Raw genomic sequence first — 17,881 nt, 5'->3', positions numbered from 1 at the left:
ACATATATTTTCTTCCTCCGACCATATTATCGTCCTCGGCTTTACACGTCGATTTTTTATGTGTACTTTCTCTCTTTTCTACCCGAACTTCACATTTTTCCCTTTTTACATGCCAGTCAAAAGCTTCTATATTGTAACGAGAATGCAGATTCGTCTGTATTCGTCCAATTCTGCTCCGTTATCTTAATATATGTTGAATAACAGGAAAAAATGATCGAATCGTCCACTCATCAACAAAAACATAACTTTTTTTTCTTTTTGTCAGTTTCCGATTGTCACCGTGAAAACATTTTTCATTATGACTTTCTGTACGTGCACAAATATTTTTCATTTTGGAAATTAACTTTAGACTTTAATCTTTCGAATATAATCAAGAAGTAGTCGGAAACGTAAGAATGTGTGATAAACCGGCTTTTTTTTTTGTAAATTAACTATTTTTATTAGGTATTTTTTTTAATTTACTTAGATTTGTATGCACGGTTTTTCAAACAAGATTGACTGATCAACATTTTTTTATACCTCATCAAGTAAATATATCATTCAAACACTACCGTGTTTGAATAGATGGTTAAGTGGCAGTTTTAGTTATTTACAACTGCTTTAAAGCTTCACTTTTCACTCATTTTTGACCAAATGTCAAACAATGATTACAGTTCATAGATCCTTTGTTAAAATGTGTTTCAATTTTTGTTCAGTAAAACAAAAGTTATGATGAATCTAGTGGTTTTCAAAATTGTAAGAACACGTAAGGAGGTGAGCGACGTTTTTATGACTGTTGTTGCGAAAAAGACGTAACAAGTTGAATGGACAGAATGAAAGAATGAAAGGGAGATAATTGGGGGATTTTATTGAAACGCTTCCCATTAAAATGCAGCATTACTTTTTCTTAATTCAATTTGACATTATATAATCAATCTTTAATGCTTCAATATTTTGAGTTATAAATTTATTATATTTTTACGAGAATATCTGGCCCTTTTCTTTTCCAGTTTTTACAACTAGTCCTTATCTTTTCCATGTGTAAGCTTAACCATATTAGTTTTACTGCTCATATGTGGCAACAGTACTTCGCTCGCATACAGAATTATAAAATTGTATCAGCCGTGAGATATGTACATATGAATATACAAATGTATATTAGAATTAAATAAAAAGAAAATATAATTGAAGCGGCTTAAACTTTCTATGATTAGCAAGAGCGTATTCTCGTTGTTCGAGATTTGAAATCCATTTTCTCCATGGCTTGTTCAATCACAAGCCAGCTCTCAATCACGTGATCGAGTGTATAAAATGTAGAACTGAGAACGCTCTCTCCCTCCCTCTCTCTCTCTCTCTCTCTCTCTCTTACTCCTCTTTCTCCCTGCTCTGTCCAGCAACATCCATCGTTGGGGGACTTCGGCCCCCGGTCAAAGTGAGTATAACAAGCCCCAGCAGGGCTCTCTACCAACTCCCACTTTCTTCCACGTGCGGTTCCCACCCGTACTCTTTCTTACAACGAGAAACTAAGCCTCTGTCCCATCTCTACTGCCACACGCACGCTCCTACCAACACGAAATCGCATTGAACAATTTTCTCTTTCTCTCTCCTTCAACAGAAACTCTTTCAACGACTATAAATACAAGCGCGTACGAGCACTGAATTCTCCTACTAACCCGTTTCTCTCTTGTAAACGCTCAACTCAGATATCATTACTGAACTAAATAATCAAAACAAGTGGTTTTTACCATTATTATTTTACTGCAAGAATTGAACGTACTGATATAAGTTCAACTTAAAACGTGAAATAATCTTTAATGTTTACAAAGTATACAAAATAATTCTTGATATTGATGATCTCGTACATTTGCTATATGACATGTATTTTTATGAATCGATATGATCCCGATAATGACTTGTTATATGACATGTGTATTTTTATTAACCGATATGATCCGGATACTGACTTACTATATGGCATATGTCTCTTATTTTTTGTATTAATATGACCCCGATATTGATTTGCTTTATGAAATATGTGTATTTTTATGAATCAATATGATCCCGATATTTACTTGCTCTACGATATGTGTATTTCTATGAATCAATATCATCCCGATATGACATGTGTATTTTTATGAATTAATAGTCTCCGATATTGACGTGTTCGATTTTGGTGTTGCATTTTTAGTCGGATATACCACACATTAAAAAATGACCTTTTGTCTAACTTTGCCCTCGTGTAGAGGCAAACAAATAAGAACATTCACAATAAAAATTATTATTTGCAACCTACAGAATTCGAACTGACGAACCCTTTGGTCAGTATTGCCCATTTGTGTGGATTATCACACAGCCAGCTGTTGGTGATTGGTAATTCATTGCCTTTTGTTAAATGATTAATGGGAACAATTTTCGATCCATATCACGATTTTTATGTGAATGATTACATTTTAAATTATTACATCTTGCATTAATTGATGATGATCATTACAATCAAATGTTAACGCATTCTTATTAACATTCATGATCAACTAGCAAGGATATCCAGCATTGTCTGGGCAAAAAAAATCTAACAAAATAGAAGAGGCTAAAAAATATTTGTAACATTTACTTTAAAACGTTTTTCTACTTTACTGTATCTTTCGCTCTTTCTCACCTATTGAAACCCTGTATCTCCTTGTCTCCCTCTCACTTTCATTTCATACTCTCTTTCTCACCTATTGAAACCCTCTATCTCCTAGTCTCCCTCTCACTTTCCTTTCATACGCTCTTTCTCACCTTACCTATTGAACCCCTCTCTCTAATCCACAGAACCCATCATTCTCTCCTTTCACGTACTATAATAATATAGATATAATATATGTAATTCAAATAAAAATACTAAAAACTAAATTGTATCACATCTTTTAATCAAATTTATATCAATCTTTCTCTCTCTCTTGTTACTATAATTATATAGATATAATATATGGAATTCAAATAAAATTAATAAAACCTAAATCGCATAACATCTTTATAATCTAACTTATATCAATCTAACTTTCTCTTTCTTTTTCCCCTTTCTCCAGCATCATAATATAATTAAACATATATTTGTGTAAACGCATCACCAAAACACCATATAAATCAAATATTTGTTTTAATGTATTTAAGTAGCATCGATGTTTTTAAATCTATTCTCTACTCCCTAGTAATATAATGAAAACTATATTTGTTTTAACGCATTCACCTCAACATCGAATTTCTTATTTTTCTTTTCCTTAATAATATAATGAAACTATATTCACCAGAAATACTGATTTCTCATTCTTTTTAATAATAAAATTTCGAACGAAGTAAAAAAAATAATGACCTTGACCGACTTCACTTAGAAAAGGACAATAATTTTTCCATATTTAAAAAAAAAATGTCACCTCTTTAATATAATGAAATCTATATTTGTTTCAACACATTCAGAGTTTTGTTTTTGTTTTTCACTACTCCTTCGCATATGAAATATACTACCATATTATTATACTCATTTTTTCATTGTATTGAACTTTAACTGTGCTGGTTCCGATGTGCTTGTCTGTTCGAGGATATCTTCCTTCAACGCTTTGTATGGGTTTTCAGTTTGGAGTGCTCTGAATATGTCTTCAATGAAAGCAAACTTTGTTTTATTGTATTGTCCGATGTTATTTGTTTTTGTTTTTGCGATACGTTTTGAATGAATTCAATTATTTACGTATAACATATAAATCATCAAAGATCCAAACAATCGTGCGAGATGGACGAGCGGGTTAAGAGTTTAGGCTAGTAACTGTGGGTCCTGATTTCGAATCTCGCTAGATTTAGCCACTCTGATGAGTCGTAGACGACGAAACACGTGTCAGTGGAAAAGTATATTTTAAAAACAATATGTATGCCGCTCCCCATGTGAGGATACAAAATTTGTTAAAGGAAAAATTGTTCCCAACTTGCATCTAGGTAAAATGCACTTTCGGAAATAATTGAATTTATTACAAAACGTATCGCAAAAACAAAAACAAAAAAAAAACCCTAAGTAAATCGCAGTATTTTTTTAACAATAGTGCGAGATTGACGAACGGATTAAGAGTTTAGGCTCATTTCTCATCTCGCTAGATTCAGACAATTTGAAGACGAAACGCGTGTCTAATTTCTAATCTCGCTAGATTCGAACAATTAGACGACGAAACACGTGTCAATGGATAATTATATTTTAAAAGCAATATATATGCCGCGCCCCATGTTGGGGTACCAAATTGGTTCAAGTGAAAATTCTTCCCAACAAAATGGACTTTCGTAAATAATTGAATTCATTCAAAACCTATCTCAAAAGCAAAAACATATATCTTTCTCTAACTCTCTCTCTCTCTCTCTCTCTCTCTATATATATATATATATATATATATATATATATATATATATATATATATAGAGAGAGAGAGAGAGAGAGAGAGAGAGAGATAGATATCTATGCTTTTGAAAATAATTTTTGTTTTCCTACACCTCAACAAATAGAAAACAATTACAGAAAAAGTATAAACATTAATATTTTCTTATTGATTTTTTCAGACATATATATATATATATATATATATATATTTATGTGTGTATATATATGTGTATATCTATATACACATGTATATATATATGTGTATATATATGTATATATGTGTATATATATGTATATATATGTGTATATATATGTATATATGTATATATATATATGTGTGTATATATATGTATACATATATGTGTGTATATATATATATGTATATATATGTGTATATATATGTATATATATGCGTATATATGTATATATATATGTGTATATATATGTATATATGTGTATATTTATGTATATATATGTGTGTATATATGTATATATATTTGTGTATATATATGTATATATATACATATATATGTATATGTATATATATGTGTATATATATGTATATATGTGTATATTTATGTATATATATGTGTGTATATATGTATATATATTTGTGTATATATATGTATATATATACATATATATGTATATATATGTATATGTATATATATGTGTATATATATGTATATATATGTGTGTATATATATGTATATATATATATTTATGTATACATATATATTTACATATGTATGTATATATACATATATATACATATGTATATATATGTATATGTGTTACATGATAAGGGCTGTCCCCTGTTCATGTAAGTATAAAAATAGAGAGATTAGTTAAAATGAAAATAAGAGGAAGCAGAAATCGAACCCTGGACATAAGTTTTAAAGAACAATAGGTTTAAATGGAATGTTCAGTAAATTGTTAATTCGGATGAAATAAATAATAAATAAACTATTCAATTGTTAAAAGAATGTGGATAATAAAATATGGGTTAAATAAATTAGATATGTAGGTTAAATTCCTTTGTGGAAACAACACAAGAAAAATAGGTTATTGGGAAATCAATGTCGGAAACGTGCAAAGTCGCGCATGTTGAAACACGTGAATTTTGCTCACGTGGCCGGGATGCATGGATTTCTCAATATAGGAAGTGGGAGTTAGTTGGTCGCAGAGACAGTCAGAGAGACAGTCAGGAGAGACAGTCAGGGGAGACGGTCAGTGAGAAAACTCAGAGACAGGCGGACGTCTGAAGCGAGACGTCACTTCAGAAACTAAAATGTGAAACTTTGAGTTCTTAATGAGGAAATCACGACCGGTCGAAAGGAAATAAATTCATCATGTGTTTTGGATAAAGCTCATCTTTGTGTTTGTGATTTCTACAAAAAGGTAAATTGTATTATTATATGCCTGTGTATAAAATGTCATTACATACACATCTCTCTCTCTAAGATACAACATCATATGTAATAAGACAAGAACACTCACTAAGAACTCACGTAACATACGCGCACAAGTGGTATCGTCTAATAATAATAATAATAAATTATATAACATATGTATATATATGTATATATACATATATATGTATATACATATATCTATTTATATATATATACTTATACATATGTATATATGTATATATGTGTATATATATGTATATATACTTATATATATGTATATACATGTATATATGTATATATATACTTATATATATGTATATACATATATAGACATGTATATATATATATGTATATATATACTTATATATATGTATATACATTTTTTTTTTACATAGGCATAACCACATTAGCAAGGCCCAGAGGCCACTCAAGGATAAGGGTTAAAGAGTGTACAGTAGAAATTGGTCAATATAGTAATCATTAGTAATAAAAATTTGGTAAATTTAATAACTTATATGAAACGGCTCATCAAGAACTTATTTACTTTAGACTTGAACACAACCATATTGTAGTCAGCTAGAAAGCAGGAAAACGGAAGACAATTCCACAGGCGTGCAGTTCTAAGAAAGAAGCTTTGTTCATGGAATCTACGTTTAGGTTTAGGCACAGATAAAGAGTGGGGGAAATTATTGATAGTTTTTACAGCTAGACGAGTGTTTCTTGTGAAAGTTTGGCGAGGGGGGACCATAGATTGAAGCTCAGTTGAACACTTTCCATGAAAATAACGATACATCAGAGACAAACTCGCAACATCTCTTCTGTGAGATAGAGGTTGCAAGGAGGAGAAAAGGACATCTCCTACGAGGCTACGAAGTCTATTTTGAACTCTATCAAGGCAGGACAAGTCCTTTCTAGCAGCTCCTGCCCAGATGTGGCAACAGTATTCCATCCTTGGACGTACCTGGCTCTTATATAGGTAGAGAATAGCATCAGCAGTGAGATATCTACTGGATCGATAGAAAGATCCCACCATTTTTCCAGCGGCCTTGGCAACAGATTTGATATACGTGTTCCATTTAAGATCAGGAGTAATAGTCAAGCCCAGAAGCTTGTCAAAACTTGAGGCCCCCTGAAGACGAGAGCCATTCATTTCAATTGATGACAAATGTGGATTAGAATGTTGATGATGTAAAGAGAGAAGCTTGGTTTTAGATGCATTAAAAGTAACCAGCCACTTCTTTCCCCATTGTACGACGTGCTCAAGATCAGAGGAGAGAGAATTGGAGAGAACTTGGTCGGTTACTGTCTTAGATGTGGTACCATAAATGGTAGTGTCGTCAGCATAAATGTCTACAAATGATGTAAGGATATGATTTGGAAGATCATTAATGTAGATCAGGAAAAGAGTTGGGCCCAGGATGGATCCCTGAGGGACACCGGCATTAATACTGTGAGCTTCTGATTTTTGCCCCTCAACTACTACTCTTATGAACCTATCAGAAAGAAATGATTTAATAATTGAGAAGACTTTTCCAGCTATACCATAGCTAGCGATCTTATGAAGTAAACCTTTATGCCATACCCTATCAAAGGCTTTAGATATGTCAAGAGCAATTGCCCTAGAAAGATTGCCACCGTCGAGAGATTTGCTAATCCTATGCGATATAACTTTAAGGACATCTGCTGTAGATCTAGCAGAACGGAAACCATATTGAGTGTACCTAAGAAGGTTATTTTTGTTGAGATGGTTGATTACTTCTGTATTTAACACAGATTCTAGCAACTTACTCATGACGCACAGGAGACTTATTGGCCTGTACTGAGAGGGGGATGATCGATCACCTGAATTCTTAAATACAGGGCATAGTGATGAGATTTTCCAGGGAGATGGGAAACTATTCTCCTTAAGACAACGTTTAAACAGTTTTGTAAGTATGGGCGCTAATTCAGGTTGAAGTTTTTTGAGTACTATAATTGGAATACCATCAGGGCCAGTTGCTTTACTCGAATCAAGGTTTTTGATTAGCTTCGCAACATCACGTACAGATATACGTATATCACATAGCGTGTTTTCTGATACAGGAGGAAATATTGGGGGTTGGCGGTCTTGGTCGCAAAGGGTAGAATTAGCTGCAAAGTTCTTGACAAAGAGTTTGGCTTTGTCTGATGCTGACGAGATTACCTCAGGTCATTGATAATAGTTGGGATGGAGCACACGCTTCTGTTCAGGATTCTGTTTGCTATTTGCCAAAACTGGTGGGAACCAAGCCGCTGCTCAGCTACTTTGGACTTAACAGATTAAGCATACAACACTCTTGCGTTCCTTATTACTTTCTTACAATGGTTGCTGGCAGTCCTGAAAACGGCTTTAGTTTCCATACATCTATTACGTTTGAAGCAGTGGAAAAAGTGATTTCTGTGCGCAATGGCAGCAGCACATTCTGGAGAGAACCATGGCTGGCTGTTAGGTTTTTGCTGAAACTTTTTAGAGGGTATGAAATGGTCAATACCTACAATTAACCATTCAGTTAGGTATAATACTATAGAGGACACATCCTTTTTAAACATGGAATGCAGAGGTAGATCAGATATAAATGTACGGAAGCTATCCCAGTCAGCCTTAGTGTATCGATATACTGTACGATGAAGAGGTACGTCTGGGGACTTATTACATTTCATTTTTATCTTAATTGATACAACAGAGTGGTCGGAAGATCCAAGAGGCGACAGAACAGAAACTGAACATAGTTCAGGGCAAGTTGTGAGAAAAAGGTCTAGTAGGCTCGCATACTGGCCGTCATTATCGGGCACACGGGTAGGTTCCTGAACAATCTGAGTGAGGTCATAGGCAATGGAGAAATCATGACAGAACCTCCCCTCATCATCGGTCTTGTTTGAGTGGGTCAACCATTCGACGTTGTGAACATTGAAGTCTCCACATACGTGAAAGTTAGCTGAAGGATAAGTAGAAAGGATTGGTCAATTTTCTCAGATATGCTTTGAAAGATAGTAACTCCGCTGTTGTGGGGGCGATAGAGAGTAAATATAAATGCAGTAGTGTGAGCTAAAGCAACCCGGAAGCACATATAGGGTAAGTTAGGATCTTCCCTGGAGATTTCCCTCCCACATGGAAAGCTATCTTTAATATAGGCACATATTCCATGCCCATGGCGATCTTGGGGGTCAGATTTAGAAGTTAAGTTAGAGTATCCTGAAATTGAAAACTCATCTAGGGAAATAGCCTGTCCAATGCCAGTTTCACTTAAAAATAAGAGGTCAGGTTTAGTCTCCTGTAATTGGGTTTCAACCTCTGGAAGGTTAGAACGAAGACCCCTGATGTTGGAGAAGGAGACATGGTAGTAGGGGTCTACGTTGGAAGTTGGAGAACCGGGTTTAATCGTGTATTTTTTCTTGAAACTTGTCATGATGAAGTTTTGGAATTTGTGGACCAGGTCGACAGATTTACTTAGAGCAGGACAGAGAGGGGAAATTAAGAGAGAAAAAGAAACGAAGAATTTTTTTTTTATTTGTAGCTAATGATAAGGTAAAGCCGTAACAATTACCCACTAGTATGGCACCGAGAGGCCCCACCAGAAGCTACTGCATGGTCCAGAATCCATTCACCAAATGGCAATACAGCAGCCCCAGTACTTTGCACCTGCTGATAGGACAGCCTCCTTAGTGGTTAATCCAAGGTTCGGGTCCCTGACTATCAGGCGGATAACGTCAGCCCAGACAAAACGTTTACCTCCAGCACCCTTACTAGTGACATGGCTACAAGGATAGACATAGAAACAGAAAATTTCCGCCATCTCAACCAACTGTTCGCAAAAATACTGCCAACCTAGAAAACAGCTTTTTCTTCTCCCTTTGTCCGAAAAATCACTCATTTAAAAAATGAGGACTGAGGGACAAATAAGAAGAAGCGAGAGTAACAGGAGCTGCCGATAACGCATCCACAATGCGTTTTCTACTCTCCATTAAAAAAAAAAAAAACTATTAAGTATTCTACTTAATAAAAGTCCAACAGACGTGTTTAAGGGAAAGTATGGTGATAGATTTCCCTCACACGAACTAAAAATGAGTATAATTCGTAATTTTTGCTATCAACTCGGTAGATAAATAAACATATGTACGAGGAAAAAAAAAGCTAGCATTTAATAAAACAGAAATACACAAATTAAATACTGAAATAAAATGGAGTTGTTAATATTTTAAATCTAAAATAAAAAGCATGATTGAAATCACTTATCTCAACAAAAACAATTCCGTCTCCAAATTGCAAACTGCATTGAAAGAAATTCAGTTAGTAGCGTTCAAAACATTTTTTTTTGAAATTAGCCGTTAAAAGAAAATCGTGATTTTATTCTGAACTTAAGCTAGTAACGTTTTAAGAAGCTTACGATATAAAAGAAAAGGCTGATGGGGGGGGGCTTCTTCCGAAAGTAAGTTGGTGCCATTATAAGTAATTTCGAGGTAAGATGGAAGCCGGTATTGGATTAGAAAAAAGCTAGCATTTAATAAAACAGAAATACACAAATTAAATACTGAAATAAAATGGAGTTGTTAATATTTTAAATCTAAAATAAAAAGCATGATTGAAATCACTTATCTCAACAAAAACAATTCCGTCTCCAAATTGCAAACTGCATTGAAAGAAATTCAGTTAGTAGCGTTCAAAACATTTTTTTTTAAAATTAGCCGTTAAAAGAAAATCGTGATTTTATTCTGAACTTAAGCTAGTAACGTTTTAAGAAGCTTACGATATAAAAGAAAAGGCTGATGGGGGGGGTTCTTCAGAAAGTAAGTTGGTGCCGTTATAAGTAATTTCGAGGTAAGATGGAAGCCGGTATTGGACTAGAAAAAAGCTAGCATTTACTAAAACAGAAATACACAAATTAAATACTGAAATAAAATGGAGTTGTTAATATTTTAAATCTAAAATAAAAAGCATGATTGAAATCACTTATCTCAACAAAAACAATTCCGTCTCCAAATTGCAAACTGCATTGAAAGAAATTCAGTTAGTAGCGTTCAAAACATTTTTTTTTTAAATTAGTTGTTAAAAGAAAATCATGATTTTATTCTGAACTTAAGTTAAGCTAGTAACGTTTTAAGAAGCTTACGATATAAGCTTAAGTTAAGCTAGTAACGTTTTAAGAAGCTTACGATATAAAAGAAAAGGCTGATGGGGGGGTTCTTCAGAAAGTAAGTTGGTGCCGTTATAAGTAATTTCGAGGTAAGATGGAAGCCGGTATTGGACTAGAAAAAAGCTAGCATTTAATAAAACAGAAATACACAAATTAAATACTGAAATAAAATGGAGTTGTTAATATTTTAAATCTAAAATAAAAAGCATGATTGAAATCACTTATCTCAACAAAAACAATTCCGTCTCCAAATTGCAAACTGCATTGAAAGAAATTCAGTTAGTAGCGTTCAAAACATTTTTTTTTGAAATTAGCCGTTAAAAGAAAATCGTGATTTTATTCTGAACTTAAGCTAGTAACGTTTTAAGAAGCTTACGATATAAAAGAAAAGGCTGATGGGGGGGGTTCTTCCGAAAGTAAGTTGGTGCCGTTATAAGTAATTTCGAGGTAAGATGGAAGCCGGTATTGGACTAGAAAAAAGCTAGCATTTAATAAAACAGAAATACACAAATTAAATACTGAAATAAAATGGAGTTGTCAATATTTTAAATCTAAAATAAAAAGCATGATTGAAATCACTTATCTCAACAAAAACAATTCCGTCTCCAAATTGCAAACTGCATTGAAAGAAATTCAGTTAGTAGCGTTCAAAACATTTTTTTTTTAAATTAGCCGTTAAAAGAAAATCGTGATTTTATTCTGAACTTAAGCTAGTAACGTTTTAAGAAGCTTACGATATAAAAGAAAAGGCTGATGGGGGGGGGTCTTCCGAAAGTAAGTTGGTGCCGTTATAAGTAATTTCGAGGTAAGATGGAAGCCGGTATTGGACTAGAAAAAAGCTAGCATTTAATAAAACAGAAATACACAAATTAAATACTGAAATAAAATGGAGTTGTCAATATATTAAATCTAAAATAAAAAGCATGATTGAAATCACTTATCTCAACAAAAACAATTCCGTCTCCAAATTGCAAACTGCATTGAAAGAAATTCAGTTAGTAGCGTTCAAAACATTTTTTTTTAATTAGCCGTTAAAAGAAAATCGTGATTTTATTCTGAACTTAAGCTAGTAACGTTTTAAGAAGCTTACGATATAAAAGAAAAGGCTGATGGGGGGGGTCTTCCGAAAGTAAGTTGGTGCCGTTATAAGTAATTTCGAGGTAAGATGGAAGCCGGTATTGGACTAGAAAAAAGCTAGCATTTAATAAAACAGAAATACACAAATTAAATACTGAAATAAAATGGAGTTGTTAATATTTTAAATCTAAAATAAAAAGCATGATTGAAATCACTTATCTCAACAAAAACAATTCCGTCTCCAAATTGCAAACTGCATTGAAAGAAATTCAGTTAGTAGCGTTCAAAACATTTTTTTTTGAAATTAGCCGTTAAAAGAAAATCGTGATTTTATTCTGAACTTAAGCTAGTAACGTTTTAAGAAGCTTACGATATAAAAGAAAAGGCTGATGGGGGGGTTCTTCCGAAAGTAAGTTGGTGCCGTTATAAGTAATTTCGAGGTAAGATGGAAGCCGGTATTGGACTAGAAAAAAGCTAGCATTTAATAAAACAGAAATACACAAATTAAATACTGAAATAAAATGGAGTTGTTAATATTTTAAATCTAAAATAAAAAGCATGATTGAAATCACTTATCTCAACAAAAACAATTCCGTCTCCAAATTGCAAACTGCATTGAAAGAAATTCAGTTAGTAGCGTTCAAAACATTTTTTTTTGAAATTAGCCGTTAAATATATATTACATATGTATTACATATGTATACATATATAAATATACTGTGTTTATTACTTCTGTAATTAACATCTCAACAAAAATAACCTTCTTAGTGACAGTCAATATGGTTTCCCTTCTGCTAGATCTACAGAAGATGTGCTTACAGTTATATCTCATAAGATTAGCAAATCTCTCGGCGGAGGCAACCTTTCTAGGGCAATCGCTCTTGACATATCTAAGGCCTTTAATAGAGTATGGCATAAAGGTTTACTTCGCAAAATCTCCAGCTACGGTATAGTTGGAAATGTTTTCTCAATTATTAAATCATTTCTCTCTGATAGATTCATAAGAGTAGTGGTTGATGGGCAGAAATAAGAAGCTCACAGTATTAATGCTGGTGTCCCTCAGGGGTCCATCCTGGGCCCAACATTCTTCCTGATCTACATTAATGATCTTCCAAATCATATCCTTACATCATTTGTAGACATTTATTCTGATGGCACTACCATTTATGGTAGCACATCTAAGACAGTGAACGACCAAGTTCTGTCCGATTCTCTCTCCTCCGATCTTGAGCACGTGGTACAATAGGGAAAGGAGTGGCTGGTTACTTTAATGCATCTAAAACCAAGCTTCTCTCTTTACATCATCAACATTCTGATCCACATCTGGCATCAATTGAAATGAATGGCTCTCGTCTACAGAAGGCCTCAAGTTTTGACAAGCTTCTGGGCTTGACCATTACTCCTGATCTTAAATGGAACACGTACATCAAATCTGTTGCCAAGGCCGCTGGAAAAATGGTGGGATCTTTCTATCAATCCAGTAGATATCTCACTGCTGATGCAATTCTCAATCTATAAAAGAGCCAGGTACGTCCAAGGATGGAATACTGTTGCCACATCTGGGCAGGAGCTGCTAGAAAGGACTTGGCCTGCCTTGATAGAGTTCAAAATAGACTTCGTAGCCTAGTAGGAGATGCCCTTTTCTCTTCCCTGCAACCTCTATCTCACACAAGAGATGTTGCGAGTTTGTCTCTGATGTATCGTTATTTTCATGGAAAGTGTTCGACTGAGCTTCAGTCTATGGTCCCTTCGCTAAACTTCACAAGAAACACTCGTCTAGCTGAAAACACTATCAATAATTCTCTCCACTCTTTATCTGTGCCTAAACCTAAACGTAGATTCCATGAACAAAGCTTCTTTCTTAGAACTGCACGCCCGTGGAATTGTCTTCCTTTTTCCTGCTTTCCGGCTGACTACAATATGGTTGTCTACAAGTCTAACGTAAATAAGTTCTTGATTGAGCCGGTCCATATAAGTTATCAAATTTACCGAATTTTCATTACAAAGGATTACTATATTGTCCAATTTCTACTGTACACTATTTAATCCTTATCCTTGAGTTACGTCTTAGCCTTGATAATGTAGTGATGCCTGTGTAATATATATATATATATATATATATATATATATATATATATATATATATATGTTTGTGTATATGTTGGATGTCTGCTAAAAACTTTCGATAGATGCGACGAAAATTTAAAATATCGAAGAATTAGCCAACAACGTTAACATTTTGACCCAGAAATCGACAATTTTCGACAGGGGGTCAACAAAAACGGTCCTCTCGTGACAATGACCGATTCTACGCATGCGTCAGATTACGTCGTGACCTGATTTACTTTAAATAGTTGAAAAACCGAACAAATTTCGTGAACGTCGCCTTAGCTCAGTTGGTTAAGGCGATAGTTCATTATCTGAACGTTTTGTGTTCGAATCGATGTGTGAGATGGTTTTTTTTTCGATTTTTTTAAATTTTAATATCGAGACAGGCTTATTTAAGCCATTTTTCACGTGTTCGTTTTTCTGCTTTCATCGTTAGTTTTTTTTGTGTTTTTCCCCGCTTAGTGTTAACGTTGTTTTCTTTTTTTACTTCGCTTATAACAAACAAACCTACGTCGTTCTCGTAACGCTCGACGGCTTCCGGTCGCGCACTTGTCAGTTTGGTTCTTTAACTAACTCATTCTGGCTGACCAAATTTATTTTCAAACTTCGCCTCAAGACTTCGGGTTCGATCCCCCCCCCGGTTTTTTTTATTTAACACCACACACATCTCCAAACCCGGGCATCGCCGGGTATCCCCCGCTAGTCTATATATATAAAAGCGAAAATGTATGTATGTATGTATGTGTGTTCGCTTTTTCTGTATGTCTACAAAAGGATTTTTTCAGAGAATCGGTCGGTTCACAACTTTTTAAAACTTTTTATATCACATATAAATCGTAATATCTCACAGTTAATAACGAAGCTCGCCTGTCTATTTAATCTGCTCGATTTCCGGAAGATAAATATTCAACATTTCTCGCTCGCCGCATGTGGGTTAGTCTTTTTCCTATAACTTCTTGGGAAAATACTATCTGCAGTCAAACTTGACCTCATTAACTCATTAAAACGGGGACCTGCCAAATCCAAGTAATTAAATAAATTCAAACGTGTTTCCATCAGCATCTGGCGGTGGGATAATGGTTATGGTCCCACGTTTTTTTTTTCACACACTTTAATTTACAATTTTGCCTCAAGGGTTCGGGTTCGATCCTCATACTAACTTTTTTTTAACCCCCGGAGCTTCCACACACACCTCCAGACATCCGGGCAACGCCGGGTACCCTTCGCTAGTATATATATATATATATATATATATATATATATATATATATATATATATATATATATATATATATATATATATATATATGGGTGCCCGGCGATTTGGAGGAGTATGTTGAGAAAAAAAAGAAAGCGGTCAATTTTTTATAAGTTTGACCCCTATTATGACTCTTAAAATTTATTGTTTTTGGCTGAAATAAATTTATTAAGTTAGATCCATGTGCAAGGAGTCTATATCTAAAATTTTAAGTTTGTAGACCAAAAATTGTCGGAGGAGTTTGGTAGAGTTCTCAAAGATCAAATCGTTGAACTTTGACCCCTTAATAGCCAAATATCTGGCCAAAACCCGACCACATCGATTTTCCCAAATCACAGTACCCTGTATGTCAAATTTTGAGTATGTAGAATAAAAATTAACAGAGTTAAGGCCTTCTCTCTGCAAACCGAGGCAATGCCTCTTAGATTAGAGCGTGATTAGTCTTTAGGATCTTCAAGTAATATAACGTTGTTTTATTCGCTTTTCCCCCATTTAAAAATTTCCCCATACATACCTTATATTTTATTTGTACATATTTTCGATTCCCATTCGTGTTTTTTCTTCTCCAAAACAAATTCCTCGATACAGCAAAGTATATATATATATATATGTATATATATATATATACATATATATATATATATATATATATATATATATATATGTATGTATATATATATTCCTCCATTTCTATTTCTCTCTTACATTTCCTCTCTGCCCTGCTCCAAGAAAATCTGTTGACCTAGTCCACAAAATACAAAACTCCATCATGAAAAGTTTCAAGACAATATACACGATTAAACCCGGATCACCAACCTACGCAGTACAATGTCTCGTTCTCGAACATCAGGTGTCTACGTTCTAACCTTCCAGAGGTTGAAACCCAATTATAGCAGACTAAACCAGACATATTATTTCTAAGATTTCCCTAGATGAGTTCGTAGTTCAAGAATACTCTAATTCAAATTCCAAATCTAACGCACAGGATCGCCATGGGCATGGAATATATGCCTATATAAAAGATGGCTTTCCATCTACTATCTATGGTAGGACATCTAAGACCGAAACCGATTACGTTCTCCCCGATTCTCTCTCCTCTGATCGTGAGCAAGTTGTATAATAGGGGGAAGAGGTGGCTGGTTAATGTTAATGCATCTAAAACCAATCATCATCAACGCTCTGATCCCCTCTGGTATCAATTGAAATGAATTGCTCTCGTCTTGGGGAGGCCTCATGTTTTGACAAGCTTCTGGACTTGACCTTTGCTCCTGATTTGAAATTTAAAACATACATAAAATCCTTTGCCAAGACCACTGGAAAAATGGTGGGATCCTTCTATCGATCCAGTAGATATCTCACTGCTGATGTAATTCTCTATCTATATAAGAGCTAGGTATGTCAAGGATTGAGTAATGTTGCCACGTAGGGGATGTTCTTTTCTCTTCCCTGCAAAATCTTTCTTACAGAAAAGATGTCGCGAGTTTGTCTCTGCTTTATCATTATTTTCATGGCAAGTGCTCGACTGAGCTCTAATCTATGGCCTCCCTCGACAAACATTAAAAAAACACTCGTCTAGCAGAAAACACTATCAATAAATTCCGTCACTCTTTATCTGTGCCTAAACCTAAACATAGATCCCATGAACAAAGCTTCTTTCTTCAAACTGCATGCCTTGTCTTCCGTTTTCCTGCTTTCCAGCTGACTACAATATGGTTGTCTTTAAGTCTAGCATAAACACGTTTTTGATGAGCCGTTCCATATAAGTTAACAAATTTACCGAATTTCCATTACTAACGATTACTGTATTGTCCAATTGTCTACTGTACACTCTTTAAGCCTTATCCTCGGGAGGCCTCTTGGATGTGATAAGTGGTCATGCCTTTGTAAAAAAAAATATTTATTAATCATAATTTACCCTGGATTTATCCCTGTTGAACAGCATGCGGAACGATCAATTAATCTATAACCTATTAATTTTATTCATTATGTTATAATTTGGTCTATATTAACCATTCTGTAATTCCAAAAATTAATCAAACACACACACACACACACACACACACGCATATATATATATGTGTGTGTGTGTGTGTATGTGTGTGTATGCGTGCATATATATAGGCTTTCGAAGATTGATATTCGACAGATGCTGACGTTAAGTCATATTCCTTAACCTTACTGTTTTTGTATGACACCATCATCTGACGCAACACCAAATAATGAGTGCAAAGAGGACCGGGACCTTTCGGAGGCTTAGCGCCATCCAAATTCCAGTGAAGACCAGTGGTAGCCGCCAATGAGAACCCAATGGTAACCATACACTTCAGAGAGAGAGAGAGACAGAGAGAGAGAGAGAGATAGAGGAAGAAAGAGAGAGAGAGGAAGAGAGAGAAAGAGAGAGAGGGGAGTTGAGAGAAATGTAGAGAAAGAGATGTTAACTGATGGTCGTATATTCTGAATTCGATTGTCCTCAATGCAACAAATAAGGCAGTTGCAT

This window comes from Euprymna scolopes, chromosome 46 (assembly GCF_053919585.1).
Source record: "Euprymna scolopes isolate OS-2025 chromosome 46, ASM5391958v1, whole genome shotgun sequence".
In the NCBI taxonomy this organism is placed as follows: Eukaryota; Metazoa; Mollusca; class Cephalopoda; order Sepiida; family Sepiolidae; genus Euprymna; species Euprymna scolopes.
Note: the sequence above shows the minus strand (reverse complement) of the source record.